Source organism: Narcine bancroftii, chromosome 4 (genome assembly GCF_036971445.1).
Source record: "Narcine bancroftii isolate sNarBan1 chromosome 4, sNarBan1.hap1, whole genome shotgun sequence".
Taxonomy (NCBI): Eukaryota; Metazoa; Chordata; class Chondrichthyes; order Torpediniformes; family Narcinidae; genus Narcine; species Narcine bancroftii.
Window position 1 is genome coordinate 212,288,013 of NC_091472.1, and position 8,667 is coordinate 212,296,679.

At 44.4% G+C, this 8,667-nt stretch overlaps 1 protein-coding gene across 2 annotated transcripts in view; it reads left to right on the plus strand.

Annotated features, from left to right (window-relative positions):
* LOC138761571 (frizzled-5-like) overlaps window positions 1-8,667 on the plus strand; it is a 75,142-nt gene that overhangs the window by 53,092 nt on the left and 13,383 nt on the right. The gene's annotated exons all lie outside the window — the stretch shown is intronic.

The window sequence follows — 8,667 nt, forward strand, 5'->3', positions numbered from 1 at the left end:
GTTGTCATTTTGTTCTTGTTACATCTCTTCATCTCTTTGTCTGTTTTGTAGTTGTTTTGCAAATTTTCGTGCTTCTTCCGGATCCGAGAATAGTTTGCTTTGCTGCCCGGGAATAACTATTTTAAGTACTGCTGGGTATTTTAACATAAATTTATAACCTTTTTTCCATATGGTCGTTTTTGCTGCATTGAACTCCTTCCTCTTCTTCAGGAGTTCAAAACTTATATCTGGATAGAAAAAAATGTTTTGACCCTTGTATTCCAGTGGTTTTTTGTCTTCTCTTATTTTTTTCATTGCCTTCTCCAATATATTTTCTCTTGTATATCTTAGGAATTTTACTAGAATGGATCTTGTTTTTTGTTGTGGTTGTGATTTAGGGGCTAATGTTCTGTGTGCCCTTTCTATTTCCATTTCTTCCTGTAATTCTGGTCTCCCTAGGACCCTGGGGATCCATTCTTTTATAAATTCTTTCATATTTTTGCCTTCTTCATCTTCCATGAGGCCCACTATCTTTATATTGTTTCTTCTATTATAATTTTCCATTACATCTATCTTCTGAGCTAACAGCTCCTGTGTCTCTTTAACTTTTTTATCAGATTCTTCTAGTTTCTTTTTTAAGTCATCTACTTTCATTTCTATGGCTGTTTCTCGTTCCTCCACCTTGTCTACTCTTTTTCCTATATCTGTCATGATCGTCTCTAATCTATTCACTTTTTCTTCTGTACTTTTTATTCTTCTTTTTATTTCACTGAATTCTTGTGACTGCCATTCTTTTACTGTTTCTATATATTCTTTAAAAAAATATATATCCATGTACTTGCCCTTCCCTTCATCTTCCATTTCTCTGTGTTCTCCCTCCTCTTCTTCTGGGTCCACTCCAGGATCTGTGTCCTTTACCTCTGTCTCTTCTGGTTTTCTTGTTGGGTTGTTTGTTTTATTTTGTTGGGTATTTTTGGTCTTCTTATTTTTATTAAAAGTGTCTTGGTGTTGGTCTTCTTCCTCTGAGTTGGTCATCTGTTGTTTCTTTGATTTCTTATTTTTATTCTCTTCCTTCTTGTTCTCGTTATTTTCTATGTTTTCCTCTTGCTGTTGTGTTGTAGTTGTCTGTTTCAGCTGTGGAGATTTACTCCTCAGCTGGTCCCCCCTCCCGTCAGTGTTATTTTTGTCTTGCGCGGTTGCGCACTTTTGTTTGGCTCCGTGAACCATTTTTGTAGTCCCGAGTTCGGGGCTTCCACTGACCTCTCCACGGCGGGCCTCCTCGTACCGGTAAGGCCTTCACCTTCCTCTTCCGATGTCCTTCCTTCTTCTTTTCTTCCTGTTGTTTTTGATTTTTCTTTCTTCGCTGCCATTTTCTCCACACTTTTACTTTCACTTTGTTATGGTTTTTATGTTAGTGACTTTGTTTTTTCTCTATCTTTTTTTTACTTTTCTGGATAGGGCTGGAGTTCTCCTACCGGCCACTACTCCATCACGTGACTCCTCTCGGAGAAGTTTATGATGATGGGGTCTGGTTAGGGAGCGCCCAAATGGAAAAATAAGATGTTGTTCCTCCAGTTTAGCAGAGCATGAGGCCATGGGCATGCCTGCCAGTGTGGCAGTGGGGTGTGGAATTAAAGGGGAGACCCTTGCTGTAGCAGCGCGAAGGTGCTCAGTGAAGTAATCTCCCAGTCTGCGTCCAGTCTCTCCGATGTAGTGGAGGCCACAGCGGGAGATCCTGCGTGCCTTAGAAAACCCCCGCAGATCCACTTGGAAGGACTGTTTGGTGGTGAGCAATGAGGCATGGGCCCAGGAGGGAGTGGTCTCTGTGGAACACAGAGGGAATCACGTTGTAGGTAGCAGAAATTGTGGACGGTAGGTGGGGACAAGGGGAATCCTGCCCTTGTTGCTTCTCAGGGCAGAGCGTGCCAGGGCAGGAGTGTGGGACATGGACGAGATGTGGGCAAGGGCTGAGATAATGGAGCTAGTGGTGAAGCCACATTTTATTGAAGAAGGAGGACATCTTTGGTGTCCTGGAATCATCCTGGGAAGGCATTGAAGAATGCAGTAGAGCAGAAAGATCTAGGAATAACGGTGCATCATTCCCTGAAGGTAGAATCCCATGTGGTGAAGAAGGCTTTTGATCTGCTGGCCTTTATAAATCAAAGCATAAAATACAGGAGGTGGGAGGTGATGTTGAAACTGTTCAAGGCATTGGTGAGGGCAAATTTGGAATGCTGTGTGCAGTTCTGGTCACCGAATTCTAGGAAGGATATCAACAAGGTAGATAGAGTGCAGAGAAGATTTACTAAAATGTTGCCTGAGATTCAGAATCTAGATTACAAAGAAAGATTGAGCAGATTAAGTCATTATTCCTTGGAGCGTAGAAGGTTGAGGGGGGATTTGATAGAGGTACTTAAGATTATGAGGGGGATAGACAGAGTTGATGTGGATGGGCCTTTTCCCTTGAGGGTAGGAGAGATTGAAACAAGGTCATGAGGGGGAACTTCTTCATTCAGAGAGTGGTGGCTGTGTGGAATGAGCTTCCGGTAGTGGCGGCAGGGTCCATTTTGTCATTTAAGGAAAAATTGGACATTGGATAGAAGGGGAATGGAGGGTTATGGGCAGGGTGCAGGTAGTTGGGACTAGAGGAGAGAACTTGGTTCGGTGCGGACTAGAAGGGCTGAGATAGCCTATTTCCACACTGTAATTGTTGTACGGATGCAACGAAGACAGAGGAATTACAAGAAAGGAACAGAATCCTTATAAGGGATGGGGTGACTGCTTGAGTTGGTAGGTTTACAGTAGATGTCTAGAGTGACCTTGTTTCCTTTTCAAATTGGTGAAGTTCAAATTTAAGCTACATTTTACACGTGATGGTCTATGGAATTAGAACATCAGAAATAGCAGTAGTGCCTCAAACCTGCCAAGACCATGGATGATTACTTCCCCACTCCATTTACGGTTCGTGCATATATAAAACATCATATTGTGCTTCAATATCTGAGATATTTTCGTTTGACTTGGAATGATTTTCTTTGGTAAGTATTTTCTCTGAAACTTATAGAAGAAACCACAAATGTATGGGGTCTGAGAGCTGTGGCACAGTGGCAGCTTCTTCAACCCACTGTCCATGCTGACATCAACCACGCAATTATGCTAACCCCATATAAATCACATCAACTCCCCTCGGACTCGACCACTCACCTACACAGTGGCCAACCTGCCCACAAGAAAACTGGAGCAAACTCAACATTGAAAACAGGTAAGCTCCACACAGCCAGCCCGCCAGGGCAGGATTGCACCTGGGACTGTGATGGCTCTACCAGCGGTGCCTCTCTCATCATGAGAACAAGCTCAAGTCCTGGCAATGGACAAACCAGTATGGCGATTAGACTGCGTCATAAAGGCAGATTGGAATATGTGGCAAACGTGCTGGGGTGGCCAGAGCTGCTGCTGCTGGTGCAAGCCTAGGAGAGTGGGGAGCAGAGATACAGTCCTGATGTTGATAGCACTACACAGGCTTCAAAACGCCCTGTTAAAAGAGCCAACAGGTGTTTATTTTTAATTCTGCAACCACGGAGTCCTGTACCTGAGCTGGTGACACCTGCACTGGGGCAGCTTTTCTTTCCTCTGTTGTTAGGCAATGCTCATGGCAATGTTTTGCTTGCCTTACAGCAGGCAAAAGGTTCTAAAACTGTTTCTGCGATTTAAGGATGGGCAGCAAACCAACTCAACTCGAAATCTGATAGAAAAATTATGACACCAACCATGGCTTGAAACCAATTTGCAAGCTCTAAAGGAATGACACAGAAGGCAAACACCTCAGGCTTGTTCGTGAGCCATTCAGTACGATATAGAATGAACATTTACTACTGGAGATGTGCCTGGTGGGGAAGCACCAGTTCCTGAGTGAAAGTCACTGTGCCTTTACCTCAGGATTCTTGCAAATCAGCAGGGACAACATAGCAACATAGGAAGTAGGAACAGGAGTAGGCCAAAAATGGCCCATCGAGCCTGCTCCGCCATTCAATACGATCATGGCTGATCTAATTTATGACCTAACTCCACCTACCTGCCTTCTCCCCATATCCCCTAATTCCTCTATCATGTAAAAACTTATCTAACCGAATTTTAAATATGTTTAATGAGGCAGCCTCAACCACTTCCCTGGTTAGAGAATTCCAAACATTCACGACTATCTGGGAAAAACTATTTTTCCTCATCTCTGTCCTAAATCTACTCCCCTGAATCTTGAGACTGTGTCCTCTCGTTTTAGTTTTCCCGGCCAGCGCAAAAAACCTTCCTACATCTATCCTATCCATACCCTTCATAATCATATATGTTTCTATAAGATCTCCTCTCATTCTTCTGAACTCGAGTGAATACAATCCTAGATGATTTAATCTTTCATCATAAGATGAAATTCCAGGGATCAACCTAGTAAACCTCCTCTACAAAACCACAAGAGATTATGGAGTCCATGGTGCAGATCATTAAAGCAGAAAGTAATCAGTGAGAGCGGATTCTACAACATTAGGTCCCGACTGCAATCGTCTGGCTTGATCCTTGAGGATTGAGTGCTGACCCACCCATTTCCTTGCACAGTGAATCCTTCTCTCCCAGACCCTCTCCCTTCAGATGGCTGCTTTGGCAGGGAGCCCAAGGCACAAAAAGTCTGAGGTCAGAGTTCCATGACCTGCCGGGAGATTGGTGGTCGGTGGGTGATGGTCTCCCTGTGAGATTGGAACAAGTCAGCCCAGTGTGGGAGGTTGATGGGAGCTTCTCCCGGGCTTGGGTCAGGCACCCAATTCCTGATGGTAGTATTATAATGAATTTACTGACATATACACCAAAATTCTGACGTGCTGCAGCTGAACAGATACTTTGTTAAAAGTACAAAACTGAAAAAGTACAATAGAATTAAAGAGCTGATAAATGCAAAGAATAGAAAATGAAATTAAAAAATTTAATAAACATTCGGTTATCCTGATGCAAACAGAAGTGTCTCAGCGATAGCGTTAACAATCCCTTTGTGGTGATAGAAAGGACTTGTGAGGAGTGGAGCATGGGGAGGTTCAGGATTCTGAGAGCTGTTGGAAAGAAAATGCTCTTGAATTTCAAATTTGCTGGTTTTCCGGCTTCTGTGCTGACTGCAGCGAGAAGAGGTTGTGAGCAGGGTGATTAGGAGTTCTTTATGATGTTGGCTGCCTTCCCGAGGCAGGGGCAAGCCAGGGTTATACTTTGGAGCAATGCAATGCCTCCCGAGGACATCAATACCATCCTTCTCACTCTCCAAATCCCACTGACGATGGCCAATGACTTGGGAACCTTGACCACAAGCTGCAAGGCACTGGGCCATACATGTCCCCTCCATGACCATGCTGTATTTAAGGTGGGGTGTGAGTGGGAAGGGAAGGTTAAGAATCACTGCTCTAGACCCAATTGTTATTGAAATATTTGGCTTGAGAAAAATGGTCATTGGCCCATTTCCTTTGGAGTTCTGAAACCCTGTACAGAACGAGTCAATGAGGGACGATTAAAGCAGAGGTTTTCAATCTTTATCTTCCTGCCCACATCCTACCTTAAGCAATCTCTTACTAATCACAGAGCACTGATGGCATAGGGAGTACTTAAAGTGGGATGTGAGTGGAAAAAAGGTTGAAAACCAGATTTAGATAGACAGCAAGGTAACAGGCCCTTCCGGCCCACGAGTCTGTGTAGCCCAAATTAACCTACAGCCCTGGTACGTTTTGAATGGTGGGACCCCCCAGGGAAAACCCATGCAGGCAAGGGGAGAACAACAAACACCCTATAGACAATGCGGGATTCGAAACTGGGTCAATGGTGCTGCAACAGCGTTGTGCAAACCGCTACGCCAAGCATGACTTGTCAATTTTAATTCCCATTCAGAGAGTTAAATGTTTTGAGCATCTCTGTCTCCACTGCCTTCTTGTGCAGAGAATTCCAGACTTCAACCACCTTCCGGATGAAAAAAAAATCCTTTCTCACATCGCCTCCCAATGAGCCAGGAGCTGAGAAGGTGTTGATGGCAAGAAGGAGGTGCCAAAGGCGGAGAAGGCTTCCTCATCATAATGGATCTGGAGCTCAGGTTGCCAATGGTTTGAGCAGAGGTGCAGCTACTAGGGGGAAAATCCATGGACACTCAGTGTCTCTGAAGAGACTCTCTTGTGCTTCCCTTTCTCCTACTAATGGACTGAATATGCCTGGGATTGTCTGATCTTGGAAGATGACTGGTCAGCACTTGGAGGGGAGACTGCCCAGGGACACCAGGTGCTGTAGGTTTCTGTGAGGGGCGCTGGACAAAGTGGTGGCTTTCTGTCTGCCTTATGGTAGACAACAGTCAAAGAATTTCACACACATTACATTCCAAATGTAGTATTACGTGACAATAATGGAACCTTTACTGTTAGGGACACCAGGTGCACTCATGGTGCCTCTGTTTGCCCAATGACAGGCAAAAGTTGGTATTTCATGTATATTACATGACAATAAAAGGAACCTTGAAACACATGCCTCACCTTAATCTATGCCCTCAAGTTTTAGACACTTCTGCTTTGGGGGAAGGATTCTCACCCTTTTTGTTGCAACTCCATCAGGTCCCACTTCCGTCTCCTCTGCTCCAACAAGCTGCAGCTTGACCCATTGCTTTTTACTGAAACCATTCCAGGCAACCTCCCGGCAAATCCTCTCTGCACTTTCTCCAACTGCGGCAACCAGAGCTATACACCCTATTCCAGCTGGGAAGTTGCACGACCTCCCTCCTCCAATACTCTATGACCCAGCTAATGAAGTGTCTTGCTGACCATACACTGTAATAAGATGCAGCATACCAGTGTTGACCTCACAATATGATAATAAAGGTTACACCACACAAAACATTGTGTCTATCAGCCTTTGCAATTAACAACTAACAAACAAAATATCAACTAAACTCAAGTAAAAACTGCCAGAAATGCTCAGTGGTCTAGTCAGCATCTGCAGGAAGAGAAATGATTAATATATCAGTTCAAAGATTCTACAGTAATATTTTATTGGCTTTGTTTCAGATTTCAGCAAAGAAACCAGACCATGGTGCATGCACAGGGCATGGTGATCACATAAATAATCAAATATAAATATTTTGGGATGCTTTTCAGGGGGACTGTTCATCAGTCTCACAGCCTGCAGGAGAAACTGTCCTGCTTTTGACCCACCTGTTACTCTTCCTGATGGTAGTGGGTTAAACATACTATGCACTGGATGGAAAGAGCCCTTTTCAGACAACGCTGCCTAAAGAGGAAATGGAAGCCCCAGTAATCCTCTATATCATCAGTTCTCAACCTTTTTCTTTCCACTAACATTACATAAGGCGGAATCCTTATGCCATCGATGCTCTGTGATTAGTAAGGGGTTGCTAAAGGTGGTACGCGAGTAGGAATGGAAGGTTGAGGATCACTGCTCTTGACCCAATTGCGACTCAAATATTTGGCTTGAGAAAAATTGTCATTGGCCCATTTCCTTCGGAGTTCTGAAACCACGCACATAACCGTCAGTGAGGGACATTACAACAGTGGTTTTCAAGCTTCCCTTTCCATCCGCATCCCATCCACCTTAAGCAATCCCCAACTAATCACAGAGCACTAATGGCATAGGGAACACTTAAAATGGGATGTAAGTGGAAAGAAAAAGGTTGAGAACCACTGCAATAAACCTGGTCTGATGCGTTGCAGCTACTACACCACATGACAGACACCACTCAGTTTTGATTTGATTTGATTTTCCAGTCTCTGTGCTTTTCGGCTGTTTTGCACAGCCACAGTAAAGTTCGCCCTGCAGTTTGGGAAAGAACCAGGTCATGGGTTAAGTGGATCTCAATGGCATTAGGTTATAGCAGGTTGATTCCTCCCACCCCCACCATTGTGCACAGCTGGTGTACCCAGTCATTTAAGAGCTGGGTTATTGTTAACCTTGATAGGGAAACAAAACGAAACCCCAGGCCAATGGTGAGCTGGCGTTACTGTTTGGAACTCTGTGCAGGTAGCCGATGGGAACTCCTGTCGGCGAGATACAAAGCGTTTCGCAGGCAGACCCAACCCCATTGGAAGGAGGAAGGGGATCTTTCCAAACACAGCACTGTGATTTCACAATGGGACATCAATAAAATTAATCCATCACCTGGATCCATGAAGCAATCAGGTATATTTGCTTTCCAAAAAAAAACACCGTGAATATGTGCGGATGGGATAAGGGCCATGAACTCATCTCACTTTGTCATCCCAATGCCATCGGTGCCCTGTGAATAGTAAGGGATTGCTTAAGGTGGGATGTGGGTGGCAAGACAAAGTTTGAAAACCACTGTTTTAATCATCCCTCATTGACTCGTTATGTGCACGGTTTCAGAATTCCAAAGGAAATGGGCCAATGACAATTTTTCTCAACCCAAATATTTCAGTCACAGTTGGGTGTCGAGCAGTGGTTCTCAACCTTCCCTTCCCACTCACATCCCACCTTAAGCAATCCCTTACTAATCCCAGAGCACTGATGGCAGAGGGATGACAAAGTGGGATGTGGGTGGGAAGCAAAAGGTTGAGAACCACTGATAATGCGATATAACTGACTCAGAACCATCAATGTTCCCCACCCTCCGGGAAACACCTGCGGGCTGGAGATTGGAAATGGTGCTCGGGC